The sequence below is a fragment of the Nicotiana tomentosiformis genome, chromosome 9, assembly GCF_000390325.3.
Source record: "Nicotiana tomentosiformis chromosome 9, ASM39032v3, whole genome shotgun sequence".
NCBI classification, from domain to species: domain Eukaryota; kingdom Viridiplantae; phylum Streptophyta; class Magnoliopsida; order Solanales; family Solanaceae; genus Nicotiana; species Nicotiana tomentosiformis.
Window position 1 is genome coordinate 39959717 of NC_090820.1, and position 6910 is coordinate 39966626.

Below are 6910 nucleotides of genomic sequence, written 5' to 3' on the forward strand. Positions count from 1 at the left end.
AAGCACACTTCCTACAAGGACAACAAATGCTGACCACAATTTATTTGGTTTACCAGCATATGCTACTTATTTGGTTCTCAAATCATACATCAGGACATGGCTTGATCCAGCTTTATTAACCTAGAAAATGAAAGAGCTCCAAAGCTTTGATCTCTTCGATTAGCAGCATGCAGAGCTTCTCACAAATAAAATAGAACATTGTGAAGTTCACATCAAAGTGCTCCCCCAAAGTAACCTGATTTGGGTGGATAGCTGCAAATGGTGCCTGTTTAGCTCAAGATAATTTGATTAGTTTTTTTTCAATTTGTACGAGATGCTACCAATGTTAAGAACAAGGTGCAAAAGTCACATGAGGATTGATTCATTGCATCAGATTAAGTTAATGTAGGACAATCAATCAAGAAGAGGAGAAAGAAGTAAGATAGACTGGAAAAGTAACTGGCTAGACATCAAATTGCTTAGGACATGACCTTGGCAGTAGATGTTGGAGCTACATAAACAGAAAGCTAGAGTTAATTAAAACAAAAAATAATGATAAGTCAACACCAGGCTGCATACAATGCTACATAAGTAAACCTAAAGGGTTAGACCTAGAGCGGAGGCCAAGGATGTTGCATCAACTTCAGGGGTAAACCAAATAGGAGCTGGTAGAATCTTCTGTATCTTGTCGACATCAACGGGGTAGTAACAGCTTAAAAAGTTTTTTTCTTTAGAGTCATAAATCCCCAAATCATGACCTCCATAATTATGCTTCTCCCTATACGTGTAAACCCAAGTCAGATCATCTGTAAAGTAAATAGAATTGGGCCTCAATTCCGGGAATGTGGTGGTCGAGAGAGCAAAGCCGGGATTGGTGCCAATGAAGAATGCATGATCGCCAAGGCTATCCGGCAAGTATTCAAGGTCCACATGACCATCGTCTATAAAATCAAGCTTGAAAACATCAAAAGTTCAGGTCTTGTAGGGGTATTGGTCGTCAGCATTGTCCTCTCGCGGTACCACAGTCCCATCTTGGGTAATGCTATGTGCTACGTAGCGTGTGACAATAAAAAGTTCCTCGCTTTGGTGGTCATATAACAGGTAATCGATATCGTAACAGTAAAATGATTTGTACTCTAGATCAGCATCATCCACGGAAGAACAAGGCCAAGAATCAGTGCCAAAATCTTCATTCTGAATGAGAAACCTCTTAATTGGATGATTATGGAGATCCCAAGCTTCAAGCACCTTACGACCGGTGAAGGCGAAAAATAGTTTCTTTCCACTGTGGAACACAATTTGAGTGTAGTCGTCTTAGGGCCCGTCGAGGGCAGTCCAGGAATTGGCTTCAGCTATTATGCCAGGCCTCCTGCAGAAAGCGAGTTTCTGGTCAGGCCCGTAAATGACCAAAGTTATGCAATCCTCCTCCATAGGATCAGGCGATGAAAGTATCATCTTTACGACAATGTATGCAGACAAACCTTTTGGGCTTAGGGGCATAGAGTGGTGATCAAGAAAGTTTTCGACCAAACCAGAGTGGTTGTTACGGATGACGCCGTTAACACAGGGAAAGGTTTCAACGGATGGAAGCTGGATAATCTTCCCAGAAAGTGGGTGATAGAGGAAGAGATAACAATCTTTAGGCTGTATGCAAGCAATCCATCCCTTGGATAATGATCCCATACAAACGGAATCGGAATCGACATCAGGGATCATCACTTGGTCTGTCAGCCGTATGACTTCCCTTTCTGCAAGTCTGTAGAATTTGAAAAGGGTGCTTTCCTCCTCAAACTCCGGCGGTAGCATCAACCATGGAGCCACGCAGGTGGCCTTACTTTTAGGCTTTTTATTTGTTAGGCCTTTTATTTTAGGCCTTGGCCAAATAAATGGTCTTTGTATTTTGAGAAAGAGGATGTGCCGGCCAATCATTTCTTTCATTCTCTTTTATATAATGAGTACTCTCTACTCCTTTGGATGCAGACCAACAAGACTTGTCTTCAATTCTTGTTTCTTCCTTTATTAAGAGTGTTTCTTGTGAGGTTATTCTCTTAAGGTATTTGGGATTAATTAGAGTGTTTACTCTAATTTTGTACTCTTATTGTTATGGTAAATTGCTCCCCTCCGCTTGTGGACATAGATCAATTTGACTGAACCACGTTAAATTTGTGTCTTTTTTATCTACTTTAATTGTCGTTATTATCAACTTCTATTGTCTTTGTTATTACCATTATACCGTTGTTTGGCTAAATTCCGTACTACCCGGATTCCGATCCTAACAGTATCACTACTGCAACTTCCATCAAACGATTCTCTAATTCCAGGAACAGAGCTAGGTCTTACCACCAAGGAAGAGCTAGCCATGAGTTGAAATTTTGATATTACACAAAAAAACCTACTCATTTTATAGCCATCAAGAATCCAAAGTCTACTAGGTTTCGGTTTTAAATACTTGGTAGGTTTCAGTTTGTACTTTGTGGAGGATTAAACTCAACTAGTACTTCTAGTTCTCTCGGCTCTCTTTCACTTCAGCTTTTCTCTTTTTCTTTCTGTAAATAGCACTTTGCTACCTCTGTAATTGGTAAATTTGATTTTTAGTCCTTAAGATATATATATGACTAAGCATATTGAACCTTCAGTCAATTATACAATATATGTTTTTGCTCCTTTATCAAAAATATGTACAACATTTATACAATTTCTAAACTTGTATTACGCTCAAATATAGAGTAGCATTATAAACTTGATACAAAATATGGGTAACGAAATGATGATTAGGTTAATAATTTGTTAAATTTATAAAGAATCATAAGAAGAAGGATTGAAAGAGCACATCTCAAAACATATCAGGTATTATCTGTCATTATATTTAAAGCCTCAAAAATTTAGGGGTCGTCTTTGGCATTGGGAAGAAATCCACAAATAGCCATTTTTGGGTATTGTAATTGAAAACTAACCATAAAACCAAATCTAATTGAAAATAACAACATTTTAATACGAAAATAAATTTTTGACAAAAAATACCCTCAACTTAAAAACAATGGTAGAGCATGTGTCTTCTTGTGACAGTTTTTAATGGATTTCGTGGAACTGGTAGCAATTGAAAGTCTCCAACAAATATTTTTCTTCATAGTGGTGGTATTTTGGATCTCATGCTCGTCATGATAAGAACATACAATATGCCATGATAAAAGGATAGAAGAGATTTGATTTTCTAACTTCGATTAGTTGCGTACCAAAATCTAGTTGCTTCTATGAAAATTAATTGTTGTTTCAAATGATTATTTTAAGTGTTGTGAGGTTGTGAAAAATAATCAAAACATAGTAACTATTGTAGCTTGTTTAGTTGAAGAACACGTCGTAAGTCCATAGCAATGGAGGTATGGTCAATCTTCTATTATCTAAAATAATCATTACAAAGTAAAGACTCTGCTTGACAAAGGAAAGAAGTTGCTCAGCAGTCTTATAAAATATGCTCTTCCCTTGCTGCTAAGCCACAAGCGTTGCAGAATTAGATATATTGCATGAAGTGAGAAAAACTACAGAAATTTTGGTGAAGATTATGGTGAAGATTTTTCGTATGTTAGCTAAGAGTATGTTTATCCAAATTTTATTTTCGCATTAATGACTTTTTTTAAAAAAACTATTTTGTAAATATTGGTTATTTCTCAATTATCTTTCAGAAAAGTGGCCAACCTACACTATTTTCATTTGGCTTGATTCATCTTTCTTGTTTTTCAACTAAATCAGAGCGGATATATCTTTTGGGGTTTTGACCCTTTTTGACTCTGGAAACTGCAAAGGCTCTTAATCTAAATGTCTGGATTCAGCTTGAAATGTATATTAGGCCTTCGCCCAAAACAAAACTATTTCAGCATCTTTTCTTACTCCAATCCATTCTCGTGCTGTTTTTCAACTTGTGGGCTTTGGCCCATCACTTCTATTTTTATGTTAAAGACTATTATTTAGGTCATTAACTTAAGAGTCTTGGAATATTTTGGAAGCCCAAGATACTACTATAAATAAATATGCATACATAAAGGATGTAAGGTTTAGGTACTTGTATCATTATCTTAGCATTTCCTACTTTGTTTCAATTCATTTATCGTTCTGTTTGTTCGGGCAATAACAATTTCAGACAGTTGAGTAGTAGACTTTTATTTTGTCTAGTTATCCACCTAATAGTTATTCTACCTAATCCTCCCAGGTGGAAGGCTTAAGAATGGGTGAGATGGACGAGTATGCATTATTTAGGAAAAACCAAAAAATTAGTCGTGCTCTTATAAAGATAGTAATTAAGTAGGTGGACGCAGATGATGGGTACGTTCATTGATAATTTATTAAGTTGGATTATGAAGATGTATTTAGCTGCAGCGGGATCTGGTTCTTTATGTATAAAATCATCAACAGTCCCTTTGCGACTTTTTGACCTTTTTACTTGATTTTTACATGTTTTTTTTATATGCAAATTATAAATATATCACGATCCAAATTTTTACCGTAATCATGATGATACCTAATCCGGCCCACTAAGCAAACCAACCATACAAATAATAAAATACAATATAATATATAACAAATTCTAACAATCATAGAATAGATAATAAAAAATAGTAAGTCTTTTGAAAATAACCAAAATACCTTCCGGAACTGGTGTTACCGAATCATGAGCTACTAAAGTTTAATAACACATCACTATCTCAAAATACATCATTGTCTGGATGGAAATAATAAGAACAATAATAATAATAAATAAAGATAGAGGGTGACTCCAATGACTGTAAATCAAGTAAAGTAGCTTACCGCTGAGTCTCCAAATAATGCTCCTAATCAGTCCCCTAGGTCTCATTAGTGTCAGGCTCAGTATCTCCATAATAAAGTACAGCAAGTGTAGTGTGAGTACATCAACACATACTTAATAAGTATCATCGATTGTCCCCAACGAAGTAGTGACGAAGGTTTAGTAAAAACATATTGCATTTACATTACTTGGGTAGTTCAAGAGTATACACAATAAATGAAGCAAAACATATAATCGGTGCATAGGATATGCACAACCTACACATGGAATATAATGCATGCTTTCATCAACTAACAAGTCCAATGCATGCCAATGCACCTAAGCTATATATATATAAGGATATGCATAAAGTAGCATTTATATAAAATTCATCAACAAGAGCCTATTATCATATTGTATGATAAACACTCAATATTTATATCAAATCGACATTCTCCAATTGTCTAGTAAACCTGTGTATACACCACCAATAGAGAAATATGGTTTTATGACTCATGAAAGACAAATCCATATCCACATGCAATAACAAGCATGGCCATATCACATGCTTAATATAATTCATACGGACAACTCAATGTGCCAAGATCATAATTAAGTGTGAAATCTAATATGTAAGTTATAAAAAATATATTTGAGGTATGACTAATAGGTAACTATGTATTTCCACATACATAATCTCTATTATTTTAAACTAGCATGGGAAATAATGCATATAACATGATACTAGTATGAATATGATGCTCAAGTAGTCATATAACAAGTAAAGCAAACAAAATAAGTAAAGCATACGAAGTATATATTTTACCCAAGCATGAATACACATGGCATTCGCATATACACTCATTATCTCGCATATATATTACCCCAAACACATAACACATAGCAAACGAGACAATTTGGGAGAAATTTCCTCATTGAATTCAAAGTCTTAACTCACCTCTGTCCTAGGCCAGCTCTAACCTTCAAGAACTGCATTTCCTTGCTCCAAATTCAATGAACGAGCTCAGTCTAGTCAAAAGAATAATCCATGATGCCAAACAAAGTCATAGGAATCAATTGCATAAGCAAAAGATAGGTCTAGGTTAAAGTCAATAAAGTCAACCCACGATTTGTAGTGGTAAAAAATATACATGCCCAGAGTGTGCCCTAAACATATTGTCTGGGACCTACTCTAGCCTAGTGACTAATACGAAGGACCTACACAGAATGGCCCCCTAGCCTACGGACATGCCTATGGATTTACTTTTGCTAAGATCAACTCAAAGTCTTGTGGCGCTAAGCATTTTAGTACATGGGCCATGCCTATGCATATTAGGCTCACATGGGCCAAGCATCCAGCTTACACGTTGCGTCTCGATTCACTCCAATACCTTTTGATCGAGTCTAAAGGGATAAGAAACACGACTAACAACCTCCGCAACTATCTCCGCGGATATCATGAGAGAGAATATCATCCCCAATGTTCAACTCTGCTCAATGGACTAACCGAAAGTCCTATAAGTCAGCCATGGAGTCCAAGCACCGAACCTCTATAAAAACTAGATGATGACCAAGCAATGGGGGCATCGTGGATACACTTCAACTCAACTCATCAAGCTCTTATCATATTGCAAGACTTTACTTTCATCTATTAAATATTTGTAAACATTAGTCTATCCATTGTAAAGACTCTTCGAGCTCATAATCTTGTACCTTCATACTTTGCATAATACCTATACTTCATACATATTTGATAGCTGGCTATAGGATACCATCCTCGGAGGCAGTGTTGTATTATGTGAAAGCGGGATTATCAATAAGAACAATCTCTCATTTCTCTTTGCTTTATGCTTTTGGCTATTTCCTTATTACATGTCTTTACTTTTCGCGCATTGCACATGCATCGCTTCGTGTCACGACCCAAAAATCACCGAAGATCGTTATGGAACCTAACTCTCCAATGCTAGGTAAGCCAACATACAAGCATAGATCAACTAAATTCAACAAGATATAATGTAACTAAGATAGCATAAACAAGTAGAATGAGGCTTCCAACAATAGTAAGTACATAAATACTATGACAACAAATCCCCCAAAACCTGGTACTATGGAATCACGAACTCTAAAATAAGATATAAATGAATCTTTCAATAA

General features: G+C 36.0%; 1 long non-coding RNA gene across 1 annotated transcript; it reads right to left on the minus strand.

The window, feature by feature from the left end:
• Positions 1–350: 350 nt before the first annotated feature.
• On the minus strand, positions 351–1869 carry LOC138899587 (uncharacterized). Its single transcript, XR_011411323.1, has 2 exons — positions 1461–1869; positions 351–1348 (listed from the first exon to the last, which is right to left on the minus strand). It is a non-coding gene; the product is annotated as an uncharacterized lncRNA (long non-coding RNA).
• Between the last annotated feature and the right edge of the window lie 5041 nt (positions 1870–6910).